This window comes from Triticum aestivum, chromosome 7A (genome assembly GCF_018294505.1).
Source record: "Triticum aestivum cultivar Chinese Spring chromosome 7A, IWGSC CS RefSeq v2.1, whole genome shotgun sequence".
In the NCBI taxonomy this organism is placed as follows: Eukaryota; Viridiplantae; Streptophyta; class Magnoliopsida; order Poales; family Poaceae; genus Triticum; species Triticum aestivum.
The window spans coordinates 434,671,970-434,680,180 of record NC_057812.1 but is presented as its reverse complement, the minus strand read 5'-3'; the positions used below and the strand labels follow the sequence as shown (position 1 = coordinate 434,680,180).

Sequence of the window (8,211 nt, the reverse complement as noted above, 5' to 3'; positions counted from 1 at the left end):
CCTATGTCTCAGAGCCCGGAGGCGGTCGACTGGATTATGCGTGTGTGAATTACAGGCGTGCGAACCCTTGTCTCAGAGGAGGGGGGCGGCTTATATAGAGTGCGCCCAGACCCCGGCCAGCCCACGATACAAAGGGTTCAATGTACATTAAGACAGGGCGTTACCGGTAACGCTAGTAATAAAGTGCTATGATGACCATAAAAGCTACTTAATAACCGACCGTTAGCATGCGGAGCGCCTTTAGGTCACCTGCCCGTCGAGTGGCTTGGTCTTGGTCGAGTGATTGCTTCTTGGTCGAGTATCTTCAAGTCTGTCGAGTGAGACACCTTCAAGTCGATTGAAAGATGATTTCTTCTGAAGATGTCCTTGGGTAGGTTAGTTTGGACAGGTCCATGACCCTACCCTAGGTATATAGCTTCATCACTGCGCGGGGGCGCGGCCGGGGCGGCTGGAGGCGCCGAGGAGCCGTTGTGGGTGGTGCCGGCGACGAGGGTGGTGTGGATGGCCCGCGCCTTCACCTGCTTCATCTGCCGCTCCTCCAAGCGGAGGTATGCAATGAACTTGGCAAATGACGGGTTGGGGATGAGAATGAGGTTTGCCGCGGCGTTGCCGAAGTCCTCGTTGAGCCCGGCGGTGAGCGTGCTGAGGAGGAGGTCATCATCGATCTTCGCGCCAATATCGCGGAGCTCGTCAGCGAGAGTCTTCAGGCGGCGACAGTAGTCATCGACGGAGGTGTTGTCCTGGTGACACCCAAAAAACTCTTGCTGCAAAAAAACGCGACGCTGGAGCTGGTTGTTAGTGAAGAGCCCGTTCAGCTTGGTCCATACGGCGCAGGCATCGTCACCGTCCGTCACGACCGTTTGGAAGAGGTCCGGCAAGATGGTGAGGAAGAACCAGCGGATGATCGTGGTGTCGATGATGGACCAATCATGGACTCGGGGACGAGGCTGGAGTTGACGATACAGTCCACGTGGTCAATGAGGTGATACTCCCAAAACACGAGAGAAAAATACGTCTTTCACGTGTAGTAGGAGGAATCCTCCTGCGAGAGACGAACCGACACTCGCTTGAAGATGTTGAGATTACGGATGTCGTTGACGTTAGGAGGGTTGGCGTCGGTGAACGGATTGAAGTTGGTGGACGTGAAGGAGGTGACGAACAACATAACGAGGACAGAACGGTACGGCTCGGGTTGGAACTGGCAGTAGCTGCGGGCGATACGCGGCGGCTGGACGGGCGATACGCACGGCAGCAGTGGCTATACGCGCGGCTATACGCGAGCTGGACAGGCGGTAGCGGCGGCTTGCGAGTTGCAGGCGCACGTGGGATGGTAGCGGCGGCCGGCGCAGTGGATGTGCGGGCGGCAACGGAGGGAAGGTGGCGGCGACGGCGGCACGGAGAAGGCGCGGCAGCGGAAGACTAGGGTTTAGAACCTAAAAAACGGATACCATGTATGAGATATGAGCCGTGCTCTTCGTGTATAGCACGTATATATGATGTATAAAGATGAACCTCGGACCTCAACTGTATAAAAAATTAGGAGGCGGGCCCAATACACAATATGCACATAACACATATACTCAACACTCTCACCTCCATCAATTGTGGGAGAGGAAAACTGTTACTTTTTCTCTGTGATTTTAGTAGTCTAGGTGCCTTAATTAGGTCTCTGCCTATCCATGCTCCAACACCAGCGGGGGCAAATATTTTTTCTCCATATCTCTCATCGAAGCGGTGGTCATCTCGATTATCAGTGTTGAATCTAGGAGACGGTGATTGTGTTATTTTGGGTCCTTCAGAATGTGAGTTGGCAGAAACTTTGTTATGGTTCAACTCTGCAATTTTTGATCCACACAAGTCTTCTTCTTCGGTGGTTGGTCTTAGCACGATGATTTTATCGACCGTAGGATACATTGTCATGAGTGTTGGCGATGGACGTCAACAACAGTACACTTTTGGCTCGTGTCAATTGAGTTTGTTTAGCTGGTTTTTCACATAAATGGTGTGGTTCAGTCTAAATTTTGAAGTTTTCAACTTGCATGGAGCTCAGTCTAAATTTTGGTATTTTCATGAAAAATACTACTCCCTCCGTTCTTAAATATTTGTCTTTTTAGAGATTTCAAATGGACTACCACATATAAATGTATATAGATATATTTTAGAGTGTAGATCCACTCATTTACTCTGTATATAGTCACTTGCTAAAATCTCTAGAAAGATAAATATTTAGGAACGAAGGGAATAGTATTATATTAAAAGTTGGACGGAAAATATATTACTCCCTCCGAATTAATGGACGTCCTCTATACAATGTTGGGTCTTGCATAGAGGTTGCGTCATTTAATTTAGATAATTAATTTATATCAGAGGAATTATTACGATCTCTTTTTTTACGTTGCCCGCATTTAAATACTCCTTCACTCTTTTAGGCTGCTTGTAATGGGTAGTATCATAAGTTAATATCATGCATATGAAACTAGTGTGTGATACTACCTCCCTAATGCATAGTATCATGTACTAGTATCATAGATGACTTTATTTATTGTCATGCATGACACATAGTAGCATTGTATTTATTATGAAACGGTATCATGATATGATACTCAACCATCTCTTTCTTCATTTAATGCTATGACACATCATCAAAATTGCCTACTTGGCATGCATGATACTCCCTTCGTTCCCAAATATTTGTCTTTCTAGCATTTCAAATGGACTACAACATACCAATGTATGTAGACATATTTTAGAATGTAGATTCACTCATTTTGCTTCGTATGTAGTCATTTATTGAAATCTCTAGAAAGACAAATATTTGGGAACGGAGGGAGTACTAGTTATGATACTCCCATTACGACCAGCCTTACCGGCCTGATTATCGTCCCACTTTTGCATTTCCCGACCTGCGTGCACCCAACGCATAAGAGCATCTCCAACAGCCGCGCTAAACTAGCGCCGCGCCGCAAATTAGGCCGTTTTAGCGCGCGCGCAACGCGGCGGGTCGCTCCAGCGGGCGCGCAAAAACGGCGCGCGCGCTATAACGGGTTGGGCGCGCGGTTGAAAACACTTACCCGCGCGGCGTATTTCGGGCGCCAGCTACAGCGCGCGGCACACTCGAGCGCCCGCGCCGCACTCTCTCCTTTCCTCGTCCTACGCCCTGCGCGCGCCGGCGCCCTGCCACCCACCCATGGAGGCGCACACCGACGCCCCGCTCACCCCGCTGTACAGCCGCGACCCCCCCCCCCGCCGCCGCCGCAGCCGCCGGAAACCCTAGCGCGGGAAGCGTTGGCGTCGCCACCGCCGGAGCTCCGCCGAGCGTTGACCTCGCGCGCAGCCTCTTCTTGCCGCCGCGGATGACCACGGCGCCGGGTGGCTTCGCGCCGGCGCCGTCCCGTGCCGCCGCCGCACCGTCGAAGAAGGTCCCCAATGCGGCGCGGACGAAGAAGGGCAAAACATCCGCGAAGAAAAACAAGGCGTCGGACGGCTCCGGCACCACGAAGGCGAGGGGAAAGAAGCTTGCAGGGCGTTCGACGGCCGCGGCGGCTACCGAAGCACCGGCGAGCTCACTCGTTGAGCCGGCCGCCGACGCGCACCACGTGTTCGACGAAATGCCCCTAAGGTGAAAAAATTTCCAACTTTTCTTTTCTTCTTATTTTTTCAATGCATCATCATCACATATAGATAGCTTATTTGCATTGTTCAAAAAACTTTGTAGTCTCTACCATGATGCATTCATGTCCACTATGGGTGTTGGGTCCAACAATTCGCATTGGTCTCAAACCAATGACATCCATTTCGAAGACCATGAGTTTGAGGTGGACGAGGAGGGTGAGGGAATTGTCGAGGCGCCGAAAGAAAGAGCGGGCAATTACTCAACCAACGATGACAAGTTACTATGCCATACTTATTTGCAAGTGTCGAGGGATCCATCCATTGGAGGTGATCAAAGTAGAGACGCGTATTGGGGCGAATAAAAGAACACTTTGATGCTCACAACTTGAGTGAAATTGACCGCTCCGAGAGATCACTTCGGTCCCGATGGTCGACAATCAACTCGGATTGTCAAAAGTGGGCGGCCGTACAAAAGGCAGTTGACAAGATTAACCCAAGTGGCACAAATGAGGATGATCGAGTAAGTGGCATCTCATATATGTTCATCATACTTGTTTTTGGTGACCGAAGTGCTAACTTGTTTTGTTTTTCTTGTAGTACAACATTGCACAAAACTTGTTCAAAGAAGAGACAAGGACAACCAAGAAGGGGAAGATCAAGAAAGGCAGGGTCTTTACCTTACCTCATTGCTATGAAGTGTTAAAAGATGATGAGAAATGGAAGAAGGGTGATGGTTTGGAGGATTTGCATTTGAGCAATAAACGGAAGCGAGCAATTGAGATGAATGATGATGATGAGGAGGATGATGGATCAAGTGATGATGGCAAGAGAAGCCCCACACCCAACTCGGTTTCATACTCGAAGCCAAAACGACCGGATGGGTGCAAGAAACACAAAACCGAAAAGAAGAAGAGGAAATGAGATGATGAGCTCAAAAATGCTATGGAAGCTATTGTGAAGGCAAGGGTCGAAGCCAATGAGGTGAGGAAAATGGCAAGGAACCAAGATGCCGTGGCCGAGGAGAGGAGGTTGGCAGCCGAGGAGAGAAGGGTGTCGGCCGAGGAGAGAAAGGTGGCTTTGGAGGAGAGGAAAGTGAGCAACGAGGGGCGAGCTAAGTTGTTAGAATGGGAGAAGCATTTGTTCTTCTTGGACACATCTAACCTCAATGCGGCGCAAAAAGAGTATGTCAATCTTGCCCAACAAGATGTCTTGATCCAAAAAAGGCCTTGGTTCGTGCAATGGGTGGCGGTGGCTTCGGCGCCATGGGTGGCGGTGGCCTCGGCGCCATGGGAGGCATGGGTGGCTTCGGAGCCATGGGAGGCATGGGTGCACATCCGGCCGCCATGGGAGGCATGGGTGCACCTCCGGCCGCCATGGGAGGCATGGGTGCACCTCCGGCCGCCATGGGAGGCATGGGTGGCTTTGGAGCACCCTCCGGCGCTATGGCCGCCATGGGAGGCATGGGTTTTGCTTCTTTCATGGGAGGCATGGGTGCACCTCCGGCCGCCATGGGTGCAATGTCTTTCGATGTGCCTTCTCACACACATTCCCATGAAGATGCCGTTGAAGATCTTGCCAACACCGTCGGAGCTTCACATGATGCAGTGCGTGATGAGGAGAGGGAGGAAGATTCGTCTTCGGAGGCGAAAAAGACGAGGAAGATGAAGGTTGATGTGTCTTTCATGTCTTGAACTTTAGTTTGCATTTGGACTTGGTTGGATGAACTTGTGAGCATGATTTTGAACTTGTGGGCATGAACTTTTATTCATCAACTTGTTTGTGTCAAATTTCACATGTTTATTTTTGTCCAAAATATCATATACGCAAAATGCCCGACGAGTCGCGCGTGCTGTATTTTTGCGTTCTATTAGAGCGGCGTGCGCTGCATTATAGCACGGCTATTGGAGCCAGCGCAGGCGAACGCGCAAAATCAACCCCAGCGCACGCGGTAAACAGACTTTTTGCATGCGGTGGTTAGCGCGGCTGTTGTTGGAGATGCTCTAACCAGCGAGAGCCGAGAACGCCCGCCCGTCGGCCGATTTCATCCAGCCAGCCTCAACCACCCCGTAAGTTCTTCTCCTCCCTTCCGCTGCCGGCCATGCGAGGGACCATAATCCTAACGAGTTCTTGTTCCGATCTCGAGTCCGTTCGTCGCAATGCAGCATCGCTAGCTCTTCTTGGTTTCTTGCTGCGCGTTTGCCAAGATTTTCTTTCCCCGTGCGGGTTGATGAAGCTGATCGTCGTTGTCCGTGCAGGCAACCTGTTCGAGAAAATGCTTCAGGGGGGCGCGACCGCATCAGCGACCTCACGGACGACCTGTGCCACCACGTCTTCTCCTACATGAAGGCGTGGGAGGTGGTCCGCACGAGCGCGCTCGCCAGGCGGTGGCGCCGCACCTGGGCCTCCGCGCCGTGCCTCGACATCCGCCGGCTGTGCGCCTGCTCCCGCCGCGTTGACCAGGATTGGTACGCCGAGTTCGTCAAGCACCTGCTTCTCCGGCGGGACCGCAAGTCGTTGAACACGCTCCGGCTGCACTGGAACCACGACGACGCCAACACGTGGATCGTTCATGCTCTCAGGCACAATGCCACAGCTATCCAGCTATCCGCGAAGCATCACCGCCCAATCCTCAAGCTGGAATGCACGGTCTTCCTTTCTGGCAACCTCAACATCTTGCAGCTCGCCAACGTGTCCTTGGACAGCCGCTCCCTCTCGGGGCTCTGTTCTAGGTGTACTTCTTTGGAAGAACTAGAGCTCAGGAAAGCTCTCATATATGCCACGGAGATTCGATCAACCTCACTCAAGCGTTTGACCATGGTCAACTGCAAAATCTTTAACGACCTCACGGTTGATGCTTCGAATCTTGCAGCCCTGCGCTGCATCAGACCTTGCAGTTTTGTTCCTCAGATCAAGAACTCGGGGTCACTAGTGGCAGCCACTATCATGCTTGATGACGCTTGCTTGCAACATGCTCGCCCATGGTCAGTACAGGATGATGAGGACGATGGCGACACATATACTGATGCTGAGGACTCTGACGTCAGTGAATCTCAAACTCAATCTGATGATGATAGCTGTGCAGTTGCTGATGAGCATGCAAGGGATTGTGAGCATCCTGGAAGCGGTGATATTGTAGTTTATGGTGGCAAACGTATTTTTCACAGCCTCTCGAATGTGAGAACAATGAACTTGTCAGCTCATCGAGGAGAGGTACGTTTATTCATGTTGCTGATACTATCACCTTCTCGTTCTTTTATGCTTTCTGCATGGGAAGGAGGTAAGAGGCTAGAGTACCATCTTGAAATGTAATGCAACAATGTGTGAATAACATTTTGGTATTTCTTCTTCTGGTGGTGAATCTCTCAAGTCATTATGAATTTGTCTAGATGAAGAGCTGAAATTACATCGTTGAGACATTGACCACTCAAATATCAGCTTTAGCATGACCTAGTATCATTTTACCAGTGGATCAGCCTATTGGATAGTTGCCTGCTGCAAGAAAAAAGAACATTGAAGTTACTACCTTCACAGTCTTAACATCTTATCTCTACAAAGGTTTCAACCACTAGTCTCTGTGGCTTTTTGAACTTTGCTTACTGTCTGGTTTTTGGTGTCCTACGTGATATCTTAAATATGGAATGCCATAGAACTAGCTTGGTTGGTTATTTTCTAGTCGGTAGACAATATGCTAGATGTCACATGTCAGTGGACCATCAGTACCAACTTCAACACTAATGTGCAGGTTCTGCTGACGACGGAACTGGAGAACTGCCCTGTGTTCGAAAACCTGAGGACTCTATCCCTCGGTGAATGGTGTATAGATAGCGAGTTTAATGCATTATCAACCATGCTTGAGAAATCTCCCAACTTAGAGAACATTTTCATTCATCTCGACAAGGTACGTACAATGTATAACTTTGATGAATGTTTGCTACGAGAGTTTAAGCATGTGGCCAATCCTTTACACTGGTTCATTGTTCTATAGAAGGCCTGCAACAGCAGAGATAACACCGATCCAAGTGAAACATCATGTACTTACAACAACCTGAAGGTGAAGATCTCATATTCAGGGGATGACAAGATTGCCCGTCAGGTCAAAGACTTCTTCCTCACCAATAATGGCTCATGGGAGAAGCGCAAGGCGCAGGGCGAAGCTGCCGAGAGTTCAGCAAAGCAGAGGAGGGTAAGGAGCCCAGAGGGAGGGCAAGGTGGTGGGAACTAGGTTGGTGTGGTTGCAAACTGCTTCTAGACTAGGGCCAGCTTGAGCTTGTTGCTGTTCCACTGTGTCAGTAAGACAGTAAATGTGGCGCTAGGGTAAAATTGCAATCGGGACACCATTGATCAGATGTCGAACACTGTAAATGGCACAGGTGCATCGGCATCGACTTGTTTTTTTTTGAGGGGAACTTGCATTTATTTAAAACTTAAACAAAGTTCGGGATCTCATCCACTACAACCTGAATAATACAATCCGGAGGAAATTCATAAACGCTAGACACCTCATTACACACCCCCTCTCTTGCTAACCCATGCGCTGCTCCATTAGCCAAGTGCCGAACCCAGCTAACTCTAAACTCGTGCCGCAACCTCAACATCTCC

General features: G+C 50.0%; 1 pseudogene; it reads left to right on the top strand.

Moving 5' to 3' along the window:
* Positions 1-5,694: 5,694 nt before the first annotated feature.
* LOC123150889 (F-box/FBD/LRR-repeat protein At5g22700-like) lies at positions 5,695-8,010 on the top strand (annotated as a pseudogene).
* Positions 8,011-8,211: the final 201 nt, after the last annotated feature.